The 14125-nt window shown below is 38.0% G+C and overlaps 1 protein-coding gene across 1 annotated transcript in view; it reads left to right on the top strand.

The window, feature by feature from the left end:
• The window catches only part of LOC106054549 (gem-associated protein 5-like), a 199569-nt gene that overhangs the window by 107771 nt on the left and 77673 nt on the right, over positions 1 to 14125 (top strand). The window lies entirely within an intron of this gene.

Here is a 14125-nt window from a genome sequence, read left to right as displayed (position 1 = left end):
ATGCCAAAAGTCATTAAACATACTAAGAGTACTCAGCCATACGGACTGGGGAGCTGACAGAGATACCTTGCTGCTGCTCTATCGGAGTCTAATTCGATCCAAGCTAGACTACGGATCCATAATATATGGAGCAGCAAGGAAGTCGTACCTAAAAATACTGGAACCAATACAAAATGCTGCCCTGCGTCTCTGTCTCGGCGCGTTTCGTACATCACCTATCCCAAGTCTCCATGTGGAGGCTGGAGAACTCCCCATGGATATAAGAATGAAAAGCTTGCAATGCAGTATATAGTCAAGCTAAAATCCAACCCCACGAACCCTGCTTTTGACTCCATATTTAACCCCACAGAGGTAGAATTATACAATCGAAGGCCTAACGTCATACAGCCGTTGGGCCTTCGAATGAGAGAACCCATCCAAAATTTAACCCCACCCATTGACCAAATCTCTAAAATAGAAACCCCTCAGAATCCTCCTTGGCTAATGAATAAACCCAAATTAAATTTATCCCTCCTTAATTTCAAAAAAGAAAATACAGACCCAAGCATACTACAAGTCCACTTTAAGGAACTGCAGGAGAGCTACGGAGATTGTGGCACCATCTACACAGACGGATCCAAAATGGAGGGAAAGGTCGCGTGTGCCTGCTCCTTTCGGAACAAAACAATCTCCCGTAGACTCCCCGATGGCTGCTCCATCTTTACGGCCGAATTGCACGCAATATTGCTTGCACTTATGGCCGTAAAAGCATCAGAAAGGAGTAAATTTATTATCTGCTCCGACTCCAAATCTGCATTGCAAGCTTTGGGGCGGATGAAGACTGACATTCCATTGGTACATAAGAGCCTGAAGCTGTTGGACCTAATAACAGCCGACCGTAGGGATGTCACCTTCATCTGGGTCCCCTCCCATGTTGGCATTGAGGGAAACGAAGCCGCAGACAGAGAAGCAAAGAGAGCCCTAAATCATGCGGTGTCAGGAACCCAAATTCCCTACTCGGACCTGAGACAAAGTATTGCCTCTGCCACCTATCGAGAGTGGCAGAACCGATGGGAGGCTGAGACTCACAGTAAACTCAGGCAGATTGTGGCGGATGTCAGGTGGCGGCCCACATCTAAGGGTCTGACAAGGCGTGGTAGCACAACCATGTCCAGACTTAGGATTGGCCACACCTACATCACGCACTCTTTTGTACTGAAGAGAGAGGAGCCCCCACTTTGCGAGTACTGTGACTCTCGCCTCACCGTGGAACATATCCTCGTTGATTTCCCCTGATACCAGGATGTCAGGGCGAAATATTTTAGAGCCACTAATCTAAAAACACTATTTAATAATGTCGACCCTGGGAAGGTACTGGGCTTTATTCGGGAAGTGGGGCTATCTACGAAGATCTGGTTTATGAATTTGTGAACATGCACTATTTACATTAGATTTTTACCAAATATTTAAATTTTTACTACCTTTACTATTTTAACTGTGAATAGACCTTGATTTTAATTATATGACTGTATAGAATCTGGCCCTTGTTGTTTAGAGAGAGTTCTTAAGGGACTGCAGGCACGACATGGCCTAAATTGTGCCGATGTGCCTCAAATCAACAAATCAATCTTCGCTCAAGAGTTTGGACGAGAAGAAGAAGTAAAGGAAAGATCACTCTCTTATTTCTGCGGATAGAGTTATCCCACGAACTTCACGAGCCTTGCGTGTAGCGAAGTCATACAGTGTATCATGAAAATTTTATTTCCTACATAGATCACGCTCAATAGCAAAAATTCAAAAACATTTCAATCTATCTACGAGAATTGTTGAACTAAAGTAATTCTTCATTAGTTTGAGGCGCGAGAAGCTTCTTTCACTAGATTACACAATTACGGCAAATGCATAATTCCGTTTTTATTTATCGCCTGTAGGATTGGCATTTTCAATATTGAATGACACCCCAAAAGGACAATTTTTGTCTATATATTTCATGAGATTTAGAGTAGAGTCACTATTGCGGAACAGGCATGTTTGCGGAACAGCTCGTCGAAATTAGTTAAAATTTACTTTATTTTGAAATTTTCTGCTAAACTACTCTAACTGTACTGCGCATGGTCCATTTCTCTCTACATTTTCGATATACAGGTTTTCCTTTAACAGCAGAAAATTAATTTTGACTCCAGGTTAAAGTTGACAGGTGTGGAATCGTCCATTATTTTTCACGTACCAGGAGAACCGCATAGGTCAAGGCTTTAGGCTTTTTAAAAATGATAATGACCCATCACCTGCATGATACACCTAATTTTCGGTTTATAAATGGATGTGAAAAAAAACGTAATTTCATAGCTATTTTTCTGGAATTCAATTTTTTAAAAATTGGGAGGTGTTTACCCAGGTTTTACGTTTTTAAAGATAGTCACAATTGTGGAACACTATGGATGTTATTCATTTGACCTGCGCAATTAGCTTAATATTTACGTAGTGATTTGGATTTTCGGAATTTAAATATGAGTTTGCATTAGTATACATAAATTTAAAAACATTTAGTGAATAATATTAGATATAATATAGAATTTATGATTACCAGACGTCCAGAAAAAAGTAGACAAATCATAATATCAAATATCATATAGACCTATATAATATTAATATAACAAAAAAGAATGTGGAAAATAAACCTTGTAAGGAAAATCAGAGTAGTGTGACGTCAATTACAATTAAAGAAGAGGTAAAGAATCTAAAATGTGAGTCTTAGATCTAATGTGTGTCTTTAGCTTTAATTAAAAAAAAGAAAGTAAATAGTAAGGAGTTCAAGTATTATATAAGACTTTATATAGGCTTTGTTCCGACATTTTTACCGTGTTCCGCAATTGTGACTTCTTAAAAAATCCTGTTCCGTAATTGTGACTGACCATATCTCAGTCGAGTTGAATTTTTAAATTTAAATATGTGTTGAAAAACTAAACAATGTGTCCTTTTTATCGGAAAATGGATGGGCAACGCCTAGGTACTTTTAGTTTTTCCAGAGGTCTAACAATTACGGAGCAAAAAATTCAAAACTAAAAGTAGCTGCAAACTGTTCCGCAATAGTGACTTTATTATATATGAGTTTTCAAAAGATTTTAAATAATTTTCGGAGATTTCCATGACTTTTTCATATATTTTGCAATTTCAGGAGATTTCCAGGAGCTCCTGGTAAATCAGGCGGCCTCGAGAAATCTGTTATAAGTTATAAAATGGTTTAATTTAATAATTTACACCTAGAATTAGCGCGGGTCCTATGAAAGTGTGGGGCCCACTGCGTTCGGATAGGTTGCTGTATAGGCTGGCCCTGCAAAATAGCGGCGTATGCTACGCCGCCGGTCGACTAGTATATATGTCTATTTCTCGGAGAAGCAAATGAAAGCTCATTTCTACAAGAACTGGCGAGTCTTTGGCAATTTATTAAGAGAATGCAAACGGAAAAGAAATCCAGTTCCTATTTCAATGCCACTGTCGCTCTCTGAAAACTGTTGAACTTGCTCAACAACATTACGTTGTCATAGTTTTTTTTTTTTTTTACCCTAGCGAGAGCGTGGGTTTTAGCTAATTGAAAGGTATTTTTCAAGAGGAGTCATTCCCAAGAAAGCTGTGGGTGAAGAATTACAAAAACAAAAAAAATGTTTTGTAGAGCAAGTCACTGTTCTATTTGTTGTATTCGTTTTCCAAGGCTTATGTCTGAAACCGTCAAAAATATGAACCTTGACCCAAAGTAAGAAGTAATCTTGGGAACAATTTTGCGATTTCCCAAACTCTAAGTCTAATGGGTACCTGACCTTAGGAAAGTAAAGGCGATTGCTCGCTCTGCTAGCTACATGACACCCTCGTTAACAGTGAGCCATAGAAACAGATGACCTTTACGTCTGCCCAGTTTACTCTGAAAAGCAAAATATGAGTTTTAATCATCTTGGCTTATTTTGTAAATCTAAATAACTACTACTGTTAATATAGTTCCTAGGGACCATCCTCTAATGTGATTGATACCTGTTTGTGTAGTGTTGCCATCGAGTCCTTGCAACATGCTGCTCTGCGTGTCCGTCCCGAGTCACAAGCATGATACTTCTAATCGGGGAGCCTGGCAGTAAGAGAACCTTAACTAAACAATCGTATCGAAAGGCCACCTGGAAGGTCTTATGTTTTCCCTCGTTCTCGACATATTCAACGCTACATGTTCTTCTCGAGTCATGTGGGGCTTTTGTTAGAGAGAGACATGTTGGTGGTAGAGCTAGTACTAATCATGTATTGAGACTTAAGAAATAGTCAACACATAAAGTATTTGTTTCGGTCATTAGTCATGAATTCTATTTCCGTCAAAACCTGATCGCAATACGAGATGATAATCTTTGGACACTTGATCTATCTAGTCAACGAATGGTCAGTTTTCATGACAAACTGTTAAAGGAAATATGAATGGTTTGCGTGCTCAGGTTAAGCAAGTCTAGAAAGAAAGAGCGCCCAGTGTTTGACAACCTAAGTAGAAAGATCAAGATCTGGTGCGGCATGAAGCATACTATTTTATATCTCGCATTCTAGCTGGCCTTCAAACTATATTCTCTCTTTTGTGTGAACAAGTGGAACTGTCGCAAATACAAATAAACAAGTATTGTAGGTCTCAGTTAATGGTCAATTGAAATGTCTTAGAATGGAGGCGATGAAGGGACATTATTAAGGATTTCGTACCTTAAGTTTATGTCTGCTGTCTCATGGTCACTTATTTTGACAGCCGTGAAGTGTCTTAGCTACTTGGCTGACTTAGGGTAATTCAATTTAAAACTTAAATCTCACCATGGTAACTGTATCAGCTTTTGCTAACATGTCTCGTGGACTAACATGTCTTGTGGATTTATTGATATTTTAATCAGGTCTGGAGTCTACGATAGCGAAACAAATAAGGATGCTGGCAGAGGCTGCAGTAGTTTCTGTAAGAAATAGCAAGCTAGGTAAGCCGAGGAAAGAAGTCCGACACAGCCGTAGAGATAGACGAATGGGAATCGCTCCATGCACCACTATCGGCATGTCTTTCTTACATGAGCACAGTTGTTTTTGAGACTAGTTCCCTTAGGAAACATACACCGTGCTTCGACGCATACATCTAGTGCTTTTAATAGTGCCTTGAACCAATAGAAAAGATGGGTTTAATTGACTGAAAGTCACACTGTATTGTTTAGTTGACTTTGTTAATCTGACAAGAATTGTTGTATAATGTTTGTGATCTTTGTACATCTAGATGAGTCAGACAAAAAATGTTGGACCAAGCTGTATCTGACCGTATCCTGCTTTGTGGACATTGATACGTAGAATACGCTGAGTTCCCTCCTCTTTCCTTGCAAGATGTGAAAGTTGAAGCTGTTTGTTTATTTCCAAATTGTCAACGCTGAAGTAGGGCAAATCTGTCAGGCTAATGTTATCTTGCATCTTTCATGTGCGCACTTCCAGGGCATTCACCTGACCAAACAGTAGACCATAGCAAAGCATATCGGGAGTCATCTGGACACTGTAAGGCTGTTACATGGAAACACCAGTAACGCCTTGACCTCATGGGAACATTGGAACAATTAATTTTGAACAAAAAAAAAAGGTTATTAGAAAAAGAAATTATAAGAAGAGTCGTTAGATCTCTCTAAAATTAGAAAAGTTATTGAAAATCTGATTTCCTTATATTTTGTAGCTTGCTAAATTTAGGTGCATCGTCAACTTTTAGTCTTTTGAAAGTGAAACCTTTTGATTGAATACGGAAACCGCTTTGTTTGATCACTAAAACTTAGACTAGTGTGTGCACAGGTGCTGCAATTGATTTTGTATGTAGAAGTTGGAAGGATGTCAACAGAACTTCAATGTAGGCGTGATACTTGTTGCTTTACACTTGCAATGGAAGGAAGAAGAGAAATATGTCTGCTCGGAAGCCACGGTTAAAATGATTGAAAAAACTTTAGAGCATACGATTAGTTGATAGCACCATTTGAACTGTGCCTCTTCCTGAACACAATCATCTAACCTGTTCATTATCTTCTTTATCTAACCTGTTCATTATTTTTTGTGTCACCTGTTCATTTTTTTTTGTGTAACCTGTTCATTATTTTTTGTGTGTAACCTGTTCATTATTTTTTTGTAACCTGTTCATTATTTGTTTATCTAACCTGTTCATTATTTTTTTGTGTAACCTGTTCATTATTTTTTTATCTAACCTGTTCATTATTTTTTGTGTGTAACCTGTTCATTATTTTTTTTTTGTGGAACCTGTTCATTATTTTTTGTGTGTAACCTGTTCATTATTTGTTTATCTAACCTGTTCATTTTTTTTTGTGTAACCTGTTCATTATTTGTTTATCTAACCTGTTCATTATTTGTTTATCTAACCTGTTATTTATTTTTTGTGTGTAACCTGTTCATATTTTGTTTATCTAACCTGTTCATCATTTTTTTTGTGGAACCTGTTCATTATTTTTTAATTTTTTTTTTGTGTGTAACCTGTTCATTATTTGTATATCTAACCTGTTCACTATTTGTTTATCTAACCTGTTCATTATTTTTTTTATTTTTTTTTTTGTGTAACCTGTTCATTATTTTTTAAATTTTTTTTTGTGTAACCTGTTCATTATTTGTATATCTAACCTGTTCATTATTTTTTTTTTGTGTAACCTGTTCATTATTTGTATATCTAACCTGTTCATTATTTTTTTTTTGTGTAACCTGTTCATTATTTTTTTGTGTAGCCTGTTCATTATTTGTTTATCTAACCTGTTCATTACTTGTTTATGTATCCCGTTCATTATTTTTGTTGTGTAACCTGTTCATTATTTTTTGTGTGTAACTTGTTCATTATTTGTTTATCTAACCTGTTCATTACTTGTTTATGTAACCTGTTCATTATTTGTTTATCTAACCTGTTCATTACTTGTTTATGTAACCTGTTCATTACTTGTTTATCTAACCTTTATATTTTTGGTAACATATTCTTTGTCCTACTTTACACCACCAATTTGTTTTTGATTCCAAAAATTGTATTCTAATTTGTCCTTGTAAATATTAAAACACAAGCGTGAAATCTATGGATTGTATTGAGCCTGATGTTACTTACGACTATTTTGATTTTCTACTGTTTCTAAAGATTCTCTTTCAGTCTGAGAACATAGAAACGGTCATGTCACGTGCTAATTAAATGATCAATATCGGATTTGTTCTCGCGCTGAACGCAATTAAAATATTCTGTGCCTGTCAATGTGTCTGACGTTTTTTCTTCTAACATTTTAAAATGTTTTGAAATAAAATCAACGTTTAGATCCAATTCAAATATTTTCTGGCACATTGAAAAGTTCAAACACGTTCAAGCAGCTGTCCGGAAATAGAATGACGCAGTGGATTCACGCGTTATATCGTCTTCACAAAACTTGGCGGCTTCTCTCCTGAACTCTATAAATGCATGAGTTTGATTTGTTTCTTTCTTGAGTCAAACACTTGATCAATTCGTAACAACCTTGCAATCCAGTAATGCGCATGTACATACCTCCAGACATACCAGCACTCACACACACACACACACACTGGAGCTGAACAGAAACAAATATGCTAAGAGATTCTAATCGAAATATGTTGATTTTTTTTTTTTTACATCTCTCTTTGTTTCTTCAACCCTCACTTCTTTTTCCTCTCTCTCTCTCTGTCTGTGCGTGTGTGTGTGCTCCAGCCTAAAATGTCGTATCGGTATCCTTGCCTCTTCTCTAATCTTCTCTCTTTCAATTTCCCCTTCTCTCCCTCTCTCTCCCCCTCTCGTCTCTCCCTCTCTGTCTCACTCGCTCTCTTACTTTTAAAATCTTTCTCTCTGTGTGTCTCTGAACATATCGCTACATTACAGTTGTAATCTATGTCAGCAAATACACAATGTGGTCGATGCTTCAGTTCAGTGGCAGCACACATTGCCAGCTTCCTTTCACCCAATCATTCAACTCCTTGATTAGGAGACATCCTTTTGAAATGCTTAAGACAACAACTGTAATGTGCAGATCGTTTATCAGCAGACTCATGTAGAGGTGTAGTTTAAACTCTACTCCAGAAATAGCTCATCAAACAGGTGAAGAAGAAATCTAATTGTTACAAATGATAGTCTTTCTTTACAAAGGTGGGAGGGGGGGGCTGGCTGGCATCGTTTTCCAAGAATATAGGACGGAGAAAATTGCCTGGGTTTTGATTTTATCTTTGACATTTCACGGCTCGCACGCGTGACATTGATAGTTATCTCAGATATTGTTCACTTCCATTTGAATCTAACTTTTCAACCACCCACGTGTCTATGCCTCTATATGTCCTTCAACTGGAGTATTTCCTTGTCATACGTGCCATGACAACCAAGCCATATGTATTGTAATATTTCAGAGATGTCGGGATGGATACCAAAAAAGGGGAATCAAAGATAAACTCTAGGGAATCACAGATAAACAAAAGGGAATTCTTATGAATACAAATGAATTCACAGAGAAACACAACTGAATTCACAGATAAAGAAAAGGGAATTGTAAGATAAACAAAAGAGAATCCAATATACACAAAAGTGAATACTTCACAGACAAGCTAAAAGTACTGATGATGATAAACAAAATGTGTGTTTTTAGAGAGTTTATTGTTCATGTCCACTTCTGACTCCAATTTATTTATTAATTTATTCTGATTCACTCCAATCGAGCTCTCAAGTATTTCATGCGAAACGTTTCTAGGCCTACTTGTTAACAATTATTTCCTGAACATAGATCTAAATTCTGTTGCTTCAGTGGATATTAGAGTAATATGATCTACTTTGACATGCAATTTCTCCTTAGTTATCCTTACTGACTATAATCGTCAACTTTCGACATAGTGTACCTTTATTATGTTTAAACTTCTATAGCATCCAAATTATTTACGGTCATTTCCTAATCGTATTTACTATTTTGTATACTATTAAAGGCAACACCAAAAGATCCTGCATTCAAACATCTGTAGATGTTGTAGCAGGCAGTTATTGAAATAGATTGTTGTAGCTTCCACAAATGTACTGTTCTATTTTCAGACCAACGTTTTGTGAGTTTGTCATGTTCATGTTCACACTGCTTAAGTCACACTTTGCTTGCTTACTGCAGACACGGCTGAAATTGTTCGCTCTATTCTTTCTGACGCCATTCAACTCCCCCCCCCCCTCCCTAACATATTTGACATGTTGTACCGGTACATCTATTTCTCCACACCTAAAGCAGCTGGTGACACGAACATGCATCTCTCCTGGACACTTCGCTTACATCTTGACTGTGTCATCGGACCAAAGGCCTGCAGCTTGACGCGTTTGGTGACACCTGATACTCTTCACTACCAAAACTATTAGATTGGGGATACTCCGAGAGTTACATTAAGGGAGACTTTCTGAGCGACCTAAAAGGATACTTTTTCTATTTTTTAGCAACAAAAGGCGGCTTAGTGTTCAGTAAACTCATGGCGTATTCGGTGTATATGGCATTGTGCCAAAGCTATCTCTAATGAATTTTTTGTTTACATCATGAGATACATGACCTTAAGTATTATCATTAACTAATAGCATGTAATATACATCCAAAGATGTAGACGGTATTATTAGTTGCATCCTAGTAAACTAACTAATGGAAGTTCCGCTACCTACAGCTTATTATTATAGGTACGTGGTTGGTAAGCTCCTTGCTTCTGTCTGCATTAGACCTATCCAGTGTGAAGTTCATTTCTATGTAGAGAGAGAGAACATTTTGCCTTCCAACTTACTCAGCTACCCAAAGCCAGTGTAAGAGAGTCTCTCTCTGCTGATTGTAAGATGTTTCACAGTCTCTCTGTTGATTGTAAGATATTTCACAGATTTTCTCTCTGTTGATGTAAGATATTTCACAGATTTTCTCTCTGTTGATTGTAAGATATTTCACAGATTTTCTCTCTGTTGATTGTAAGATATTTCACAGATTTTCTCTCTGTTGATTGTAAGATATTTCACAGATTTTCTCTCTGTTGATTGTAAGATATTTCACAGATTTTCTCTCAGTTGAATGTAGGATTTATCTGAGGTAGTTTCTCCTTCGTATGTCTGTTTCGCTAGCACGACCTTGTTGTATTCCTAAATAAAAAGAGAATGTGACTTCAACATGTCGACCTGTACGTAATCATCTCCTCGCCAATGGACCTAGGCGGGTTTAGAAAGAACGTTGGCCTGATAGCGCTAAGATTCAAAGACAAAGTCCTTGTCAAGCACGAACTGTGGTTAAGTTTGCCGCTCTAAAATCGTGCACAGCAGAGTCTGTCCCGACAAAACAGTCAACACCAGTCGTTTTTTCTATGTGCGCGCATACATTGTCTCTCTAGACGGATCCATATAGATTATAGACAGACTACATTATAAAATACAACTAGTTTACAAACCATAGTGTGAAGTTGAAGCTATCTGGCAAAAGGTTACAACTGATTACTGTTCCAGTGTACAAGTCACACAAGTAGCTTCGCGTGTAGCTCTCCTTGAGCCCTCTCTTGTACACACTCAGTAGTACACACACACCTACCCGGGCCTGGAAGTGACATGTTCAGTGCGCGTCAGTTCTGTTCAGGGTTTACGACACCCCCGCCCCTTTCCCTTTTCATTTCCACACACAAACCCTTGACATCACATTACAGAAAATCTTCCCACGATCTAATAAACACAGGAACACCAAACTAAAGAGAGAGAGAGAGGGAAGGAAAAGGAGTTATATCCTCATTGTTTCCAAATGAAATCATTGACAGTACTTGACGTAATGACCGTCTCTGTGCGAGTAGATGTAGATGTATTCAGAATATCTTTTGTTTAAAGTGTGGGTTTAACATGAGACTTTGTGTTTAGATAAGTTGTGCTGTCCAATGTACCTATCCATCCCCTCACTTGTACAAATATTAGTTTACAGTTTCTAGCTAAGAAGTGATATGGTCCCGTTAGAGCTTTCCAGCATTCCTCTTTGGAAGAAATATCTTTAAATCACGTGACTTAATGTTGTTGTTTATTTAATTTGTTTTATTTTTACACCCTTCTATTTGCAGTTCTTGTTGTGTATAATTCTTATGCACTTTTGTTCTAAGTTGTTTTTAGAGTTACCTACATGCAGCCATTTCGTTGCTAATGAAGTTGTGCACTTTAAGCTCAGTTTTAATGAAGTTGTAATTAGAAAAGTGTTTCATTCCTAGGGCTAGTCTTCGTCAAGTTTACATACACGGGCCAGTATCTGCTGTGTGAAGCTTGTAGTGTCCGATTACTAGTTTTGGTTTGTTTCAATTTCTTATGAGAAAAAAAATGAATGTCATGTAATTTGTTGAAAGATAAGAAGAATGTCATGTAATTTGTTGAAAGATACTCGCTCCAAATGATTATAACTAATTTTCCACCTAGTCAATGCCATATACCGGCTCCGATTGACGGATTGAAAATGATTTGAAACGCTCTAAGGTCTACTGTTTAGCTAGTACAAGTGCCCCTGTTACTTGTTGCTTGTAGCTTTTTTTTAAATCATTTATTTAGCAGCCAAGTTTCTGATACATTTCGAGTTGTCAGAAACAAATGACATGTGATCGAGTTCTTAAAGTCAGTTCACAGTAAAAAGACTCGTTTCCTGTTGAGAACCAAAGTGATTACACGGTCTAGTTTTGAGTCTTGTTGGCAAATGTGCACTATTCAGAGTCCGACTGTTTGAAATGTTGTTCCTGCTGCGCAAGTTCAATACATTGGTTCAACTAGCAAGGAAATTGTCCAACTATTGGTTTACAATTCACTGTGGTCTGTCTCTGGGGTACACATTTGGAATACGTTACGTATCCAACTTCCCAGTCTCGGATCAAGTTATTATCCATTGTGCCTAACAAAGCATGAAATAATTTTAAAAGAATAGTTCATTAAATAGTGGCAATTAATTATTATGTTGGATATCGAAAAGGGAGATAAATCTTACAGTATTAAGATTATCATTCCTTTCTCTCTCTCTCTCTCTCCCTCCCCTTTCCCCCCCCCCCCCCCCCCCAATGTTACTCTCCGTCCAATCTGAGTATTGCAAAGGTTTTTGGCTGCTCCGTTCATAATTCTTGTATTCATGTTTCTCTTACAATTTTCATTCTCTATAAATGCAATGTCCTCGATTCTGAAGATTTAGAATGAGTGCAGTATTTCACCACAAACCCAGTTGCCACCTGCATATTTTTCTCCACTTATGCAGACAAAGCTGTTGTCCGTCGGCGGTCTATTTAAGTTTTCTTTTCGTCTTCTGCGCCTGTCTTCAACAAGAGCTTTTTCGGGAGAGACTTCTGTTGCGTCATCCTCTTTTGAGCTCGCCAAAGAAGATCCCCTTTGGCAAGCGGTCGTGTCCCATGTGGGACATGTGTCTGACCTTGCGCAATAGTCAAAATGTAATTAGTACTTCTATACTGTTCACACCGGCCTCCTGCAGAACATTGTTAAGTGTGTAAAGTGGTTAACTACATTAAAGAGATGGATATTCACATTGATTTGTGTAGCTGGGTTAGTTCCGATTGGGGACTTCTGAAGCATGACCTACATTTTATTTGTTTAGGTTGATGGACAGGTCAAACAAGTCAGCAGCATCAGCAGATCCATAGGCAGCAAGATGAAGCTCCTGTTCGGTGTGTGCAAGAAGGACTCAATCGTCCGCCTTTAGCAGTTCAGTATCAATTATCTATTGAGTTTGTGTATGTGGGAGCAAGCGTCCTATATTAAATGCTGCCATCGGAGCTTCAATTTATTTAACTTTGCTCCAAGGAATTTTGCTAAGAGTGCTGGAGCTAGCACGCAACACTGCTTCGCGTCATTACAAAAGAGCTGATAGGTCACCATTGTATCTGATCTGACCTTTTTGACCCTCATGCAGTTGTTTCAGAATAGCTATGAATCTTGGAGGGCATCCTAGCCGAAATAGAATCCTCCACAAGCCATCGCGATTCTTTTTGTCAAATGTTCCCTGCATTTTTCCTGCATTTGACGCAAGACAAAAATCATGTCCGTTTATCACACCGACTTTCTGAAAGCACATTGCCTACTATGGAGTTGGTCAATCAGTCAAGGAGTGTCCTGTTATGGATTTTTCCCGCTACTGACAGTAAGGTTATCTATATGCTCGTGACAATCTGTACTGTTATCAAATAGACTTTTATTGAGAAGTTCATTAGTTGTAAACAGAGAGACTACTATAAGACTGGATAGATACTGGAGTGTTTCAAAAGTTTTGTAGCCAGAGAATGTATTTCTCAAATGTTCTTTGACCTAACACACAAATACAAGAATAACAAGCAAGAAGAAAAGTAAGTGGTTACCTAGAACGTTTCAAACAAAGGATAGACAATACTTCAAGGTTTCAGAAAGACTATTTGACTCAATAGTCAAAGACAAGTGCTCACTGTAGAAACTTAGGGGAGTGGGTTTTAATAGTCTTGTACCAGCACAGTTCTACTTCAGTGTTTTCTTGGATTCACTTTAACAGTACCGGGGGAGGGGGGGGGGTGTTACTTCGTAAACCAGGTGTCACAAGCGGTGTTTGAAAGATTGACCATGTTTTTGTAAGGTTATTATTGACATGCTTGTAGAACACTAGTTTGCTATGTATGATCACTTCCAAGAAAACTTATCGCTCTGTAAACACTAGACATGATTTATCCTCGATATAACCTGGCACAAAGTTATACTCAACATCTCTCACAGACAGACAGGAAAAGATCAAATAAATTACCCAGATTTCAATGCTAGCGACACTTGCATCAGCTCACTTGTCTCTATGTAATCGGAGCACAAGTAGACTACTTAGCTAAGTAGCTGCCGATCTGTGTCTTGTCTTGTTCTACAGTGTCCTCCTAGGGCTAAGTTAATCTTCATTGGCATTATTGCTGCACTTTATTGCTTGTATGCCCACAATGATAGATCAGTTTATCTGGACATTGAATTTGGGTCTTGTGTTCATCCGTTAACGCCATATCGATCTCAGGCCCAGTAGACTGACCTTCAATAATCTCCCCCCTCAACCCCACACACATACTGGGCATACACATGTGTTTCCTAAATGTCGTCCTTCGGTACACCAGTTCGATTTGTGCTAGTTGGCTG

This window comes from Biomphalaria glabrata, chromosome 8, assembly GCF_947242115.1.
Source record: "Biomphalaria glabrata chromosome 8, xgBioGlab47.1, whole genome shotgun sequence".
NCBI classification, from domain to species: domain Eukaryota; kingdom Metazoa; phylum Mollusca; class Gastropoda; family Planorbidae; genus Biomphalaria; species Biomphalaria glabrata.
The sequence above is the reverse complement of the archived record's forward strand: the minus strand, read 5'-3'. Positions and strand labels throughout refer to the sequence as shown.